The 15,432-nt window shown below is 39.5% G+C and overlaps 1 protein-coding gene across 1 annotated transcript in view; it reads right to left on the reverse strand.

Moving 5' to 3' along the window:
* The window catches only part of LOC142748010 (src substrate cortactin-like), a 73,386-nt gene extending 59,452 nt beyond the window's left edge, over positions 1-13,934 (reverse strand). The window contains exon 1 of the mRNA XM_075855128.1: positions 13,636-13,934. The gene's annotated coding sequence lies outside the window, so the exon portion shown is untranslated. The remainder of the gene's footprint in view (positions 1-13,635) is intronic.
* Positions 13,935-15,432: the final 1,498 nt, after the last annotated feature.

A 15,432-nucleotide genomic window follows, 5' to 3' on the forward strand; every position in this document is an offset into this window, starting at 1 on the left:
TTTTTTTTCTTTCAGTGGAATAATAAAATATGCAAAATTAAAAATATTTCAGTTCCGTAGACATATCATGATGTGAATTGTAGTGCGCCAAAATGAACATAGATAGCAAAGTAGAGGCACAGGCCGAGGATGGCATGAGTGGTGGCACACTGCAGTGGCTTTTCACTACTTTTATTTTTGTTTGTAAAACATTCAAAACACATTAGTGCTTTTAACCCCTTCAAGATTGAGCCTGTTTTGGCCTTCATGAGAAAGCCGATTTTTCAAATCTGACATGTCACTTTATGTGGTAATAACTTCAGAATGCTTTTACCTATTCAAGTGATTCTGAGACTGTTTTCTCGTGACATATTGTACTTTATGTTAGTGAAAAAATTTGGTCGATAAATTCAATATTTATTTGTAAAAAAAAAACAAGATTTGGAGAAAATGTGCAAAAATTTTCATTTTTCTAAATTTAAATGTAACTGCTTGTAAAACAGATAGTAATACCACACAAAATAGTTACTAGTTTACTTTTCCCATATGTCTTCTTTATGTTTGCATCAATTTTTGAACATTCTTTTATTTTTCTAGGACGTTGCAAGGCTTAGAACTTTAGCAGCAATTTCTCATATTTTAAAGAAAATATCAAAAGGCTATTTTTTACAGGGACCAGTTCAGTTCTGAAGTGGCTTTGAGGGCCTTTTATATTAGGAAGCCCCCATAAATCACCCCATTCTGAAAACTACATCCCTCAAAGTATTCTCAACAGCATTCAGAAAGTGTTTTAACCCTTTAGGCGTTTCACAGGAATTAAAGCAAAGTAGAGGTGAAATGTACACATTTAATTTTTTTTTGCCAAAATTCATATGCAATAAAAAAAAATCTGTACCACAGAAGTTTTTACCCGAGAAATGCAACTCAATATTTATTGCCCAGATTCTGCAGTTTTTAGAAATATCCCACATGTGACCCTAGTGTGCTAATGGACTGAAACACTGGCCTTCAGAAGCAAAGGAGCACCTAGTGGATTTTGGGGCCTCCTTTCTTTTTAGAATATATTTTAGGCACCACGTCAGGTTTGAGAGGTCTTGTGGTGCCAAAACAGTGAAAACCCCCCAAAAGTGACCCCATTTTGGAAACTACACCTCTCATGGAATTTATCTAGGGGTGTAGTTAGCATTTTGACCCCACAGTTTTTTTGCTAAATTTATTTGAATTAGTATGTGAAGATGAAAATCTACTTTTTTCTGAAAAAACATAATTTTTAAAATTTTTACAAGGAATAAAGGAGAAAAAACACCACAACATATGTAAAGCAATTTCTCCCGATTATAGCAATACCCCATATGTGGTAATAAACTGCTGTTTGGACCCACAGTAGGGCTCAGAAGAGAAGGAGCACCATTTGGATTTTGGATTACTGAATTTGCTGGAATAGTTTTCAGTGCCGTGTCACGTTTGCAATGTACTGGAGGGACCAAAACAGTGGAAAACCCCCCAAAAGTGACCCCATTTTGGAAACTACACCCCTCAAGGAATTTTTCTAGGGGTATAGTTAGCATTGTGACCCCACAGTTGCTTTGTTAAATTCATTGGCATTAGTCTGTAAAAGTAAAATCTACTTTTTTTCTGAAAAAACATAAACATTTTTAATTTTTACAAGGAATAAAGGAGAAAAAGCACCCGAACATTTGTAAAACAATTTCTCCCGATTATGGAAATATGCCATATGTGGTAATAAACTGCTGTTTGGACCCACAGCTGGGCTTAGAAGGGAAGGAGCGCTATTTGGCTTTTGGAGCTAAAATTTAGCTGAAATGGTTTTTGGGTGCCATGTCGCATTTGCAAAGCCCCTGAGAGACCAAAACAGTGGAAACCACACAAAAGTGACCCTATTTGGGAAACTACACCACTTAAGGAATCTATCTAGGGGTATAGTGAGAATTTTGACCCCACAGGTCATTTGAAGAATTTATTAGAATAAGGTCGTGAAAATGAATATCAACATTATTTCCACTAAAATGTTGAATTTTTTAAATTTCACAATCGATGAAGAAGGAAAAAGCACCCCAACATTTGTAAAGCAATTTCTCCCGAGTACGGCAATACCCCACATGTGGTCATAAATGTTTTTTTCATTAGAAAGTAATTAACCCTTTCCAGACTGATCCATTTTTTTCTTTTTCGTTTTTCCCTCCCCGCTTTTCAAAAGCCATAACTTTTTTATTTTTCCGTCAATAGAGTGGTGTAAGGGCTTATTTTTTCCAAAACGAGCTGTAGTTTTTATTGGTACCATTTTTTGGCACAAACAACTTTTTGAGCACTTTTTATTACATTTTTTTGGTAGAGCCAAGGTGACTAAAAAACAGCGATTTTGCCATTTTAAATTCTTTATTTTTCACGGCGTTCACGTACGAGTTAAATAATGCTATATTGTAATAGTTTGGACTTTTACAGACACATCGATACCAATTTTGTGTATTTAAAAAAATGTTTACATTACTTTAGAGAAAAGATGTGAAAAGGTTTTTTTTTGGGACTTTAGCCCCTTAAGGACGCAGCCTGTTTTGACCTTCAGGATACAGCCAATTTTTTCAAATCTGAAATGTTTCACTTTATGTGGTAATAACTTCAGAATGCTTTTACCTATGCAAGCGATTCTGAGATTATTTTCTGGTGACACATTAGACTTTATCTTACTGGCAACATTTTCTCGATACATTAAGTATTTAATTGTGAAAAACAACAAAATTTAGCGACGTAGCATTAAGACGTAGCTTTAGCTCAACATTTTTCATTTTCCCAACAAATAAAGGAATAAAAGAACCCCAACATTTGTAAAGCAACTTCTCTGGAGTACGGCAATACCCCATTTGTGGTCATAAACTGCTGTTTGGGCACACGGCAAGGTTCAGAAGAGAAGGAGCGCCATTTGGCTTTTGGAGCACAGACTTTGCTGGATTGGTTTCTTGACACCATGTCACTTTTGCAAAGCTCCTAAGGTACCAGTACAGTGGAAACTCCCCAAAAGTGACTAGATTCACGAAACTACACCCCTTGAGGAATTCATCTAGGGGTGTAGTGAGCATTTTGACCCCACAGGTGTTTCATAGATTTTATTTGAATTGGGCAGTGAAATTGAAAAAAATCCTTTTTCTTCAATAAGACGTAGTTTTAGCTTAAAATTTTTCATTTTCTCAACAAATAAATGAAAAAAAGCATTCCAACACTTGTAAAGGAACTTCTCCTGTGTACGACAATACCACATATGTGGTCATAAACTGCTGTTTGGGCACAGAGTAGGGCTCAGTAGGGAAGGAGCACTATTTGGCTTTTGGAGTACAGATTTTGCTGGATTGGTTTCTGGGCGCTATGTCACATTTGCAAAGTCCCTGTGGGACCAAAACAGTGGATCCCCCCAGAAGTGACCCCATTTTGGAAACTACACCCCTCAAGTTATTCACTAGGGGTGTAGTGAGCATATTAACCCCACAGGTGATTGGCAGAAATTGGTGTGCACTCGATGTTGCAGAGTGAAAATGGGATTTTTTCCATAGATATGCCAATATGTGGCGCCCAGCTTGTGCGACCATAACAAGACAGCTCTCTAATTATTATGCAGTGTTTCCCGGTTTTAGAAACACCCTACGCGTGGCCCTAATCTGTTGCCTGGACATTCGACCAGGCTCAGGAGTGAAAGAGTACCATGTAAAATTAAGGCCTAATTTGGCAATTTACAAAGTATTGGATCACAATTGCAGGGCTCTGATGTGAAATAATAAAAGAAACTGCTGAGAAGTGACCCCATTTTGGAAACTGCACCCCTCAAGGCATTTATTAAGGGGTGTAGAGAGCATTTTCACCCCACAGGCCTTTTTCATGAATGATTGCGCTGCGGATGGTGCAAAGTAAAAAATTAAATTTCTCCCTAGATATGCTATTTCAATGGCAAATATGTCGTGCCCAGCTTATGCCACTGGAGACACACACCCAAAAAATTGTTAAAAGGGTTCTCCCAGGTATGGCGATGCAATTTATGTGGAAGTAAACTGCTGTTTGGGCACACTGTAGGGTTCAGAAGAGAGGTAGCGCCATTTGGCTTTTGGAGCGTGGATTTTGCTTGGTAGTAGTTTTGTTTGGAGTCTTACTGGTGTTTCCGTTTATAATGTGGGGGTACATTTAAGCCGGGCGGAGTATATAAGGGGCATAGTCAGGTGGTATAATAATGGGGTAAAAAGAGAGATTGATATTTGTTACGCTGCGACTCAATCCTTTCTTCACAGGCCGGTGTCGCACTAATAAATGGTCCTTACTTATTCCCCTTTTGGTCCACACTTGGCATCTTTGCAGTTTGGGGAATTTTGCTGGGAAGTTTTGTCCTGGTATAATACTTGCATCCTCACTTCCAGCAGATATGTTTGGGCCCTACCCTTCCTGGTTCCCTAATTTTAGGGGCCTTGATAATTCGCCACTTGAAACAGAAGAAATGTTCCCCTCGGGTCGGCACAACTGCATATTTTTTCTTTCCTGACTTATTGGAGCCTTAACTAATTTTATTTTTTCATAGACGTAGTGGCATGAGGGCTATTTTTTTTGCAGGACGAGCTGTAGTTTTTATTGGTACCATTTTGGGGTACATACGACTTTTTGATCACTTGTTATCCTTTTTTTTGGGAGGCAAGGTGACCAAAAAACAGCAATTCTGGCATATTTTTTTAGTTCTTTTTATACAGCGTTCACCACGCGTTATAAATTACATGTTACCTTTATTCTACGGGTCAGTCCGATTCCGGTGATACCTAATTTATAGCACTTTTTTATGTTTTACAACTTTTTGCACAATAAAATAACTTTTGTAAAGAGAATGGATTTTTTCTGTCGCCAAGTTGTGAGAGTCATAACTGTTTTAATTTTTTCGTCAACGGAGCTGTTTGAAGGCTTATTATTAGCGAGACGAGTTATAGTTTTTATAGGTACCATTTTTGGGTACATACGACTTTTTGATCACTTTTTATTTACATTTTTGGTAGACAAAGTGACCAAAAAATATCAGTTATGTCAGTATTTTTTTTTTTTTTTTTTACGGCGTTCACTGTGCGGAATAAATAACATAATATTTTTATAGTTCAGGTCGTTACGGTCGCAGCAATACTAAATATGTATGGCTTTATTTATTTTTTCAATAATAAATGACTTGATAAGGGAAAAAGGGTGATTGTGTTTTATTTTATTATTTGAAACTTTTATTGTATTTTTTACAACTTTTATTTTTACTTTTTTTACACTTTTTTTTTGTCCCACTAGAGGACTTGAAGCTTCAACTGTTTGTTTGATGTTCTAAAACATTGCACTACCTATGTAGTGCAATGTATTAGAACTGTCAGTTGTTCACTGACAGCAAGCCGATCAGGCTCCGCCTCTGGGCAGGGCCTAATCGGCTTCTGTAATGGCAGATAGGAAGCCATTGTTAGGCCTCCTGTTGCCATAGTAGCAGTCGCCAGCCTTGACGACGATGGGGCATAGGAGGATCCCGTTACTGGCAGACCGGGAGGTAAGTACTAGGCCTCTGATCGCCTTTGCAGCCACCGGCAACCCAGCGATCACGTTGCTGGGGTGCCGGTGGCTATAAACTCCTCACATGCTGCGATCTCTATTGCACGCAGGATATGAGGGGTTAATCGGTCGGATCGGAGGCTAGCTCTGGTCCTGGCCGATACCTCAGGGTGCCAGCTGTAACATAAAGCTGTCACCCGGTGGTGATGTCGCTGGCTCATCTCCTGAGCTAGCTCCATCTCTTTCACGTACAGTTACGTGGAATTGCGGGAAAATACCAGCTCCCATCACGTAACTGTATGTGAAAATGCGGGAAGGGGTTAAATATTTATTTAATTTTTTTCACTAATAATAATTTACTTTTGTTTTTACACATTTTATTAGTCCCCCTAGGGGACTTGAACCAGCAATCAGTGGATAGCTGGTACAATACACTGCAATACTAATGTATTGCAGTATATTGTCATTTTTACAGGCTCCTGTTACAGCATGATCACTGTTCCTTTCCGTTAGTCCCGAGTGTCAGCTGTAATACACATATGGAGCATACATCACCCCCCACACCACGACATGCTATTAAGTCGGGGTGCACGAAGGGGTTAATGCGCAACGGATGGGGCAGAGTGAAAACTAAAATTTTCCACCGATATGTCATTTTAGTGCATATATGTTATGCCCAGTTTGTGCCACTGAAGACAAATGCCTCATAAAATATTAACCAGGTTCTCCCCGGTATGGCGATGCCATATCTGTGGACGTAAACTGCTGTTTGGGCACGCAGTAGGGCTCAGAACGGAGGGAGTGGCATTTGGCTTTTGGAGCGTAGACTTTGCTTGGTAATAGTTTGGAGTTTTAGGGCATGCCCCCACGTGGCGGATTTCCTCCGCAACTGTCCGCATCAATGCCGCACAGAATCTGCGTTGCAGATTCTGCGGCGGATCTGCCCAAAATGTGCAGTAAATTGATGCGGACTAGCTGCTGCGGACTGCGGGAAAAGTACTTCCCTTCTCTCTATCAGTGCAGGATATTGAGAAGGGCCAGCACTTTCCCTAGTGAAAGTAAACAAATTTCATACTTACCGGCCGTTGTCTTGGTGACGCGTCCCTCTTTCGGCATCCAGCCCGACCTCCCTGGATGACGCGGCAGTCCATGTGACCACTGTAGCCTGTGATTGGCAGCAGCCGTCACTTACACTGAAACGTCATCCTGGGAAGCCGGACTGGAGACAGAAGCAGGGAGTTCTCGGTAAGTATGAACTTCTATTTTTTTTACAGGTTGCTGTATATTGGGATCGGTAGTCACTGTCCAGGGTGCAGAAACAGTTACTGCCGATCGCTTAACTCTTTCAGCACCCTGGACAGTGACTATTTACTGACGTCTCCTAGCAACGCTCCCGTAATTACGGGAGCCCCATTGACTTCCTCAGTCTGGCTGTAGACCTAGAAATACATAGGTCCAGCCAGAATGAAGAAATGTCATGTCAAAAAAGCAAAACGCATCCGCAGCACACATAACATGTGCATGACAGCTGCGGACTTCATTGCGGAATTTAGAATCTCCATTGAAGTCAATGGAGAAATTCCGCCATGAGTCCGCAACCAGTCCGCCACTGGTCCGCAACAGACAGAGCATGCTGCGGACACCAAATTCCGCTCCGCAGCCTATGCTCCGCAGCGGAATTTTACGCATCGTCTAAACGAACACTTCTAAATAGAAGTGGAAGTCAATGGCGAAACGGCTCCGCTGCGGATTAACGCTGCGGAATGTCCGCAGCGGAATTCAAGTGAAATTCCGCCACGTGTGAACCCAGCCTAACTGGTATTTCAGTTTATAATTTGGGGGCATATGTAATCTGTGCGGAGTACATCAGGGGCATAATAGGATGGTTTAATAATGGGGTAAATAAATAAATAAACCGCAGACATGTGGCCAGCTTCGCACTGATAAATGGTGCCCGATATTATCCACTTTTGGACAATGCACATTTTGCATCGCCATATTCTGAGAGCCAGAACTTCTTTATTTCTTCTTCACTGGAGCTGTGCGAGGGCTTATTTGTTGCGGGACAATCTGTACTTTTCATTAGTTTCATTTAGGGGTATATGCGATTTTTTTGATCACTTTTTATTAAATTTTTTGGCAAGCAAGGTGACCAAAAACCAGCAATTCTGACAATTATTTTTATTATTATTTGTTTACAGCGTTCACCCTGGGCTATAAATGACCATTTTACTTTATTCTGTGGGGCGGTACGATTACGGCGATACCATTTGTACATAGTTTTTTTATGTTTTGCAGCGTTTGTGTATTATTGGTACTATTTTGGCGTGCATGCGACTTTTTGATCACTTTTTATTGTATATTTTGGGAGGGGTGATGACCAAAAAATTGTGATTCTAGAATTGTTTTTTTACTTTTTTGTTTAGTGGTGTTCATTGTGCAGGAAAAATAACATTATAGTTTTATAGTTGGGGTCGTTACGAACGCGGTGATACCAAATATGTGTACTTTTTAACGTGTTCATTTTTTTCCTATAATAAAAGACTTATTATAGGAAAAAAAGCTTTTTTTGTTTATGTAACTTATAACATTTTTATTATATTTTTTTTACTTGTCCCACTAGGGGACATTTAGACTTGCAGCTCTGATCGCTGCCAGAACACATTACACTACCTATGTAGTGTAATGTGTTCTGCCATTGTGACGTGACAGTCAGTCACGCCATCTTGAAGATCCGGATCGGGTATGGGGAGGGTTGATCGGGGGTGTAATAGGGGGGTGCTGACCCTTACTTAGACCATTTCTCTCTTCTCTCACAGAATATATTCTATCAGAGGAGAAAACGAACCGCCGCTGTTTTTACAGCGATCGCCGTTATCTATTAGCAAAATACAAAGTGAATGAACAAAAGAGAAATCAAAATCAAATCAATATAGGGTGTGACCACCCTTTGCCTTCAAAACAGCATAAATTCTTCCAGGTATACTTGCATAATGTCATGGATTTGTAGGATTATAGTAAAGTGTATGATTAACCAATTATACCAGACAGGTGATAATGATCATAATTTTCATATGTAGGTTGAAACACAGTTATTCGCTGTAACAGAAACAGATGTGTAGGAGGCTTAAAACTGGGTGAGGAACAGCTGAACTCTGCTGCAAAGAACAGCCAAACTTTTGCACAGTACTGTATATAGCAATGTAAATACAAAGTAACCCAACTTTTTATGTAGAGTCTTCAAAGATGCACATAGGCTTATTACTATCAATATAAAAAAATAAATAATCGTTGGTCTTTATGTCATTGGGGTATGTAAACATGAATCGTTTAAGAAATCGACGACATGTGAAATTTATTTTCTGCTATTCTACAAGTGTGAATGAAGTGAACAATGTTCAATAAAAGGCCCATTTACACTGGGCAATTATCGGGCAAACGCTTGTTCATAGAACGCTAGTTCCCGATAATTGCCCTGTGTAAACAGGGCAGCGACAGCAGATGAACGAGCAAATGCTCGATCATCTGCTGGTCGTATCGTATAAAAAAAAGTAAAAGATAATCGTTGTTGGCAGCATATCTCCTTGTGTAAATAGGGAGACACGCTGCCGACATGATAATAATGTATGGTGACGAGCAATCGGAGTAACGACCGCTCGTCCCCATTCACAGCTCCGTGCGACAGGAGCAAACGAGCTGTCTCATTGATCGGCGCTCATTTACAAGAGGACCTTATGTGACCAAATGATACATTTAAAATATTATTTAGCCATTAACCTTTTGTGTGATTGTGTCTGTAAACGCTGTTAGGTCGCTGTTAGGTCGCTTATAATGATTGTGTCAGTAATTGCTTATACGAATATCTGCTTGTGCAAATGGGCCTTTTATCGCCTTTCAAAAAACAAGTATAATAGGTCAGATTTACTAATGCTCTCTACCATTTAGACACAGTAAACTGAAAGTATGTTCACACGGGCTATTTTCAGCCGTTTTTCGGGCCGTAAACGTCCCGAAAAACAGCTGAAAAATCGGAAGGAGAACGTCTACAAATATCTGCCCATTGATTTCAATGAGAAATACGGCATTCTGTTCCTACGGGGTGAGCCGTTTTTGCAGCCGTTTTTCATTGACTCAATAGAAAAACAGCTCCAAAAACTGCCGTAAAAACCGCTGCAAAAAAACGCTAGATTGAATAAAAAATGGCTGAAAATCAGGAGCTGTTTTCCCTTGAAAACAGCTCTGTAATATTCAGCCGTTTTTTGTTAAGCGTGTGAACATACCCTTAGGCCAGGCAGTCAGAAGATGTGCTAAATTTATCAAAGTGTTGCATTCTGTAAAATAAATTTGTCACATCTTGCTAGACACGTTAGATACTTTTCTCTCTCTCATCTCACCTCTTGGTTGGCTTAGTTTAGACCAGTTTTTTGGGCTAAACTTTTGGCGCATGTCTGCGCATTTAAAGCCGCACTTCTACCTGCAGAACTAGGGCTCTTCTAGGCATTTTTGAAAAGTGTTTAGTGAAGTGCAAACATCTGTTCTTTTTGGCGCAGAACAAGAATACATTTGTCTAAATTTATTTGTGCCGAAAAGGTGCAACTAAGGCCAGAATTCTGGCATAACAATAGTAAATCCCAGTGTTTGGGCCAGTGGCATGCACACACTTTTATCTGACCCCGTGTGCACAATGTAAAGCATGACTTGATTAAAATAAAACAACGGAACATTGTGACTTCAGCAAGTATGAAATGCAAGCTGAAGGAGGAAATTTGAAGAAAACGCTCTGTCTCCATATATAGCACAACACAATCTGTATGAGTATGGGAAACTGGTTGATTCAAAAACCACAGAACATTACTTTTTATGAACGGCATTTATTTTGTAAAATTTTATTGAATATAAATGAACAGAGCCTCATAATAATATAAAACACGTATATATAGGAACAGATTCACATTAATCATTATTTAATTTTTCATTTTTTCAATCCACTTTTTTTGATTGCCTTTAACCCCTTCCCGTCGTAAACAACTTTCAAATTTAAATTTTTCGTTTTTTACTCCCCACCTTCCAAATGTCATAACTTTTTTATTTTTCCGTCGATATAGCACTATGAGGGCTTGATTTTTGCGGGACGAGTTGTCGTTTTTCGTAGCACCATTTATTATGCCATATAATGTACTAGGAAACGGGAACAAAAATTATTTGTGGGATAGAAAATGAAAAAAACAGCGATTCCTCCATTGTTTTTTGCGCTTCATTTTTACGGAATTCACTGTGCAATTAAAACAACATGTTAACTTTGTTCTGCGGGTCAATACAATTACGGTGATACCAAATATATATAGTTTTTTCTATATTTTACTACTTTTACAAGTAAAAAACGAAGTGTAAAATATTTAATTTATTTTGTGTCGCCAAATTCTGACAGCCATAAGTTTTTTATTATTTTTTATTAAGTTATTTTTCCGTCGATTAAGTGGTATGAGGGCTTGTTTTTTTGCGGGATAAGCTGTAGTTTTTAATGATCCCATATTGGGGTTCATGCGATGTTTTGATCACTTTTTATTCAATTTTTTGTGGGAGATGAGGTGACCAAAAAATAGAGATTCTGGCGTTTACAAATTATTTTTTTTACGGCGTTCACCGTGCGGGTTAAATAATGATATATTGTATAGTTCAGACTTTTATGGATGCAGCGATACCAATTGTTTATTTATTTATTTTTTACTATGTTCTAGGGGGAAAATGGGAAATGGGGGGTTTTTTTGAACTTTTTTTTTTGACATAAAAAAAACCCTTTATTTTACTAATTTTTACTTTTTTTTTTAATTAGTCCCCCAAGGAGACTTCAACCAGCGATCGTTGGATCGCTTGCATGATAAACTGCAATACTAATATATTGCAGTATATCGTGATTCTAACGGGCTTCTATGAAGCCCTGCCGGAGGCAATGCTTAAAAGATGTACAAAGATGGCGGACCTGGGGCCTTCATTAGGCCCCCAGGCAGCAATAGCAACCATCGCCACCCCACGATTGGTGGGGCACGATGATCTGCTAGAGGGGGTCGCCCCCCACTTTCTAACGATTTAAATTCTGCGGTCGCTATTGATGAGCGGGATCGTGCTCGAGCAAGATCCCGCTCGTTACTGTGAAGTGCCGGCTGTAACATACAGCTGACACCCGCATCGTATGGGGAGGGTTCACTGTTCACTCCGTGAGCCCGTTCCATACATCCCCTACCCGGCTATGACGTATGGATACGTCAAATGTCGGGAAGGGGTTAATGCAGTACATAATGGATAGAAACATATATATTTTTTTTTTTTTTAAAGGAGGCTTTCTTAGTTTATTTATAAAGAATAGGAAAAACACATTGAAAAACTGATGACTACATGCATCATCTGTAAACGGAAAAAAAACTGCCCCCATAAAATAGTGTACCTTATAACAATAACTAATGATGCAAATACAAATAAATGCACTGGCAAGCGAAGGGAACCATCCGTTTGCGTCTCACTATTTGGCGCTTTTCTTGTGATGCAGGCAGCATGCCGCCTACGTTGTTCTGCTGGAGCAGGTCTGGTCAGAAGAGCCCAGGCCTGCATCGCTGGAGGAGAGGATGGCGTGGGAATGGGGACAGGGGAGTGCTTATTGAAGCAGGGGGCACAGTGGCACTATCTACATGAGCAGTGGGTAGCACTATCTTCATGGGAACTGTGGCACTATCTACAAGAGGCACTGTGGCATTATCTACAGGAGGCACTGTGGCGCTATCTACGTGGTATCATGGCACTATCAACATGGGCAATGTGGCACTACCTACAGCAGGAACTGTGGCTCTATGTACAGGAGGCACTGAATGTGGCACTGTATACGCTGTTCTTTACGCTACAAGTAGCGGTCAGCACATCCACTAGCCTAGCCCTTTATATTAGAGCTTGAATTATAAAGGGCTTGACTGCTGGATACATGCAGACCAGTAATTGTAGCATAAAAACCGGAGGGTAGCGGGAGCGTGACAAAAATTCCTTGGTTTAAAAAGTATGCATTTGGAAACCCCTCTTTATAAATCCTCCATTTGCCCCTGAGATTCATCTTGGTAAGTCGTAATTTACTTTAACTATTCCCTAAACGTCTGTTTTTGACGTGGGCAGGCCTGGAACACTAAACCCCAGCAGCATAACTGCATGCTGGTGATTTAGTAGCTCCAAACCTACCAACAGGTTCCCTCTAAAAAGAAGATTTGGGACCACGATACAATTTGACAAAGCCCTGGAGGCCATTTCCCATTATATCTCTGAGGGGGGAAGTGACATCCCTTCTGATTGACAGAAAAATATTTTGCACGTATTGGTTTTTAACCTACTGTATTGAGACCACTAACTAGAATGGATAAGAAAATCGAATAGGCAACATTTACATGGCAAGATCTAAAGCTTGTGATCCAGATAATGCAGTGTTAATATTAACAGATCAGCCATCATTTTACATGAAGCTCTGATTGCTTAATCCCGAGCTTACATTTCATGCTACAAAATGTTCCCATCTGTGACTGATGTACAGCCCTGAAACTCCATCTCCATAACAACACCATGGCAATATTGTATGAGAGTCTGAGATGCGGATAATTTCCGTAGCTATCGGTCTGTGCATTACATATTTTACTTAATGAAAGAACATTGTGATGCAGCAGAGCTGAACTACGCCTGTGCCGTCGTCAAGTCATTTACAGGGGGAGACGTCATTTATGGACTTATTCCTAGCAGTGTTTTATGATACGGACAACTCCACGGTACTATAACCTCTTAATACTTCTGTATACTGGACGCCATTATCTTTGTACGTATTAGTTAATATTTAGTAATGCGGTGTTTTTACATTGCTACAAATGAATAGGCGCACAGGTTACGTCTTATTTAAGACCTCAGTGTCCTTATGTTAATATAATAAAAAGCGAACACACATGATTAGATACTTTATCTGCCAACGTCAAAGTTCCCTGGCCGCTCCTAAATACATTTCTATCGTGTAGCTCTGCACTTGCTATGGAACGTATGAGATGGTTATACAGATAGCGGCAGGGTCACAATACTTACCGTGTTCACCTGCTCTTTTGTCTTGTTTCTTTATATTGGATCTTTTCTTAGTACTTAAGTCTCTTTCTTTTTATGCTATGTAGGTGGTTAACTGTTCCGTCTTTATAGATTTCCTGCTGTCATAGTTCCTCTCTTACGTGAACGGGCTGTAAAAATTCACTTCCTCCTCTGTGGTTTCTTTTTGCAGGGTTAAGACATCATTGAATGCTTCCACCATGTATTTTTATTCTTTATTTTGAGCACAGGTTGTTTAACCCACAAACGTTATCCAATTAAAATGAACAGACAGGCCACTGAAATGTATGTATCTACTCTAAAGGCATCCATTTATAAAATACCCCTAACCTCGATCAGTGGATCCCAGAAAATTCTATCTTCAATATGTCTCAATGGTGTGCCCCTCCTCCAAACAAACACGAAAATATCTATTGTACACCACTTTAGTTCTTTAAATGCTAATTCAGCATATAAACGATGCTCGTAGAGCTGCCGTATGGTATTAAAAAAAGATGTCATTCTGAAATAAAGGGATCTTTTATTTATTTGCAACAAGTTCCTTCCTGGTTTCAAAGCGACACATTATTGTGTTTGTTTTTTAAACAATTACGTTGTCTTTCCCTGCAGTTTGGTTGCTGGGAATATCATTTTAGGGCACTATTCTTCTAGGCCACATAATTGCAAAATATTGTAAAACTCTCATAATATGGAAACACAGCGCTAACCATTTATTATACTAACTACAGCAAGCAATGACCCTGATACGTCCAATCATAGATACATATTGGGGGGAATTTATTAAGATTTTCAGGCAACAGTCAATATAAAAAAAAATTTGGAGTAAGCTGTAACACATTAAATAATAAAAAAAAAAAGAAGCATACTCACCTCACCGCTTTTCACCTTCCAGCGATACCAAATACATATAGGTTATTTTTATTACGTTTTGGTGCTCTGGCAGAATAAGATATGTTTATATATGTTAATAGGAAAAAATAATAATTCACTACATTCCAAGACCCATAACTTAATTTTCTGTCAACGTAGCTGTATAGGGGCTTGTTTTTTACGGAATGGGTTGCAGTTTTTTGTTGTTTTTTTTGCACCATTCTGGGGTACATTTGGTTTATTTATTATAAGATTTAGATACAAACACATAGGCTAAGTCGCCAATCAATCAACACGAACAATCAATCATTATACATCTTTGCATTTCAGACATATTTTCACATTGTATAGGCAAATAAGCACATCACAGTAGCGAGTGTCAACATGCATCCGCACAGTCAACTAGTCAGTATTATCAGAGATAGCACACCAGATGGCCAATATCTTGTCAAACTTTGTAGGACATTTACAATGTTGGTATAGAACTTTTTCATATGGTAGTATACCATTTACTATAGACTTCCATTGGACCAGGGTAGGTACCACAGGCACCATCCACCTCAGCGCAATGGCTTTTCAGGCCATAAACAGTCTCGCAGGGAAAAAATTTTTGATGGCGTGAGTAGGAGTCATCACCAGTCAAGCCAAAAAGTAAAAATAGCGACAAAACCTCACCCCCCAAAAGGATGCAATACACGTCCAAATCATATGCCAAAAATCAGCGGCCTCCTGGTGACATCTCAGACACTCAGTGGATGGGATCACTCCCATTCTGTGCAGACGAGTCGGTGTTAAATAAGCACGGTGAGTGACATATAACTGCGTGAGAATGTTATTAGCAGCTAGCGAGACTAGAAGATGGGAAGACAACATGTTCTCCCAATCATCATCAGACAGGTGAGGAAGAACCCC

The sequence above is a fragment of the Rhinoderma darwinii genome, chromosome 3, assembly GCF_050947455.1.
Source record: "Rhinoderma darwinii isolate aRhiDar2 chromosome 3, aRhiDar2.hap1, whole genome shotgun sequence".
Lineage (NCBI taxonomy): Eukaryota > Metazoa > Chordata > Amphibia > Anura > Rhinodermatidae > Rhinoderma > Rhinoderma darwinii.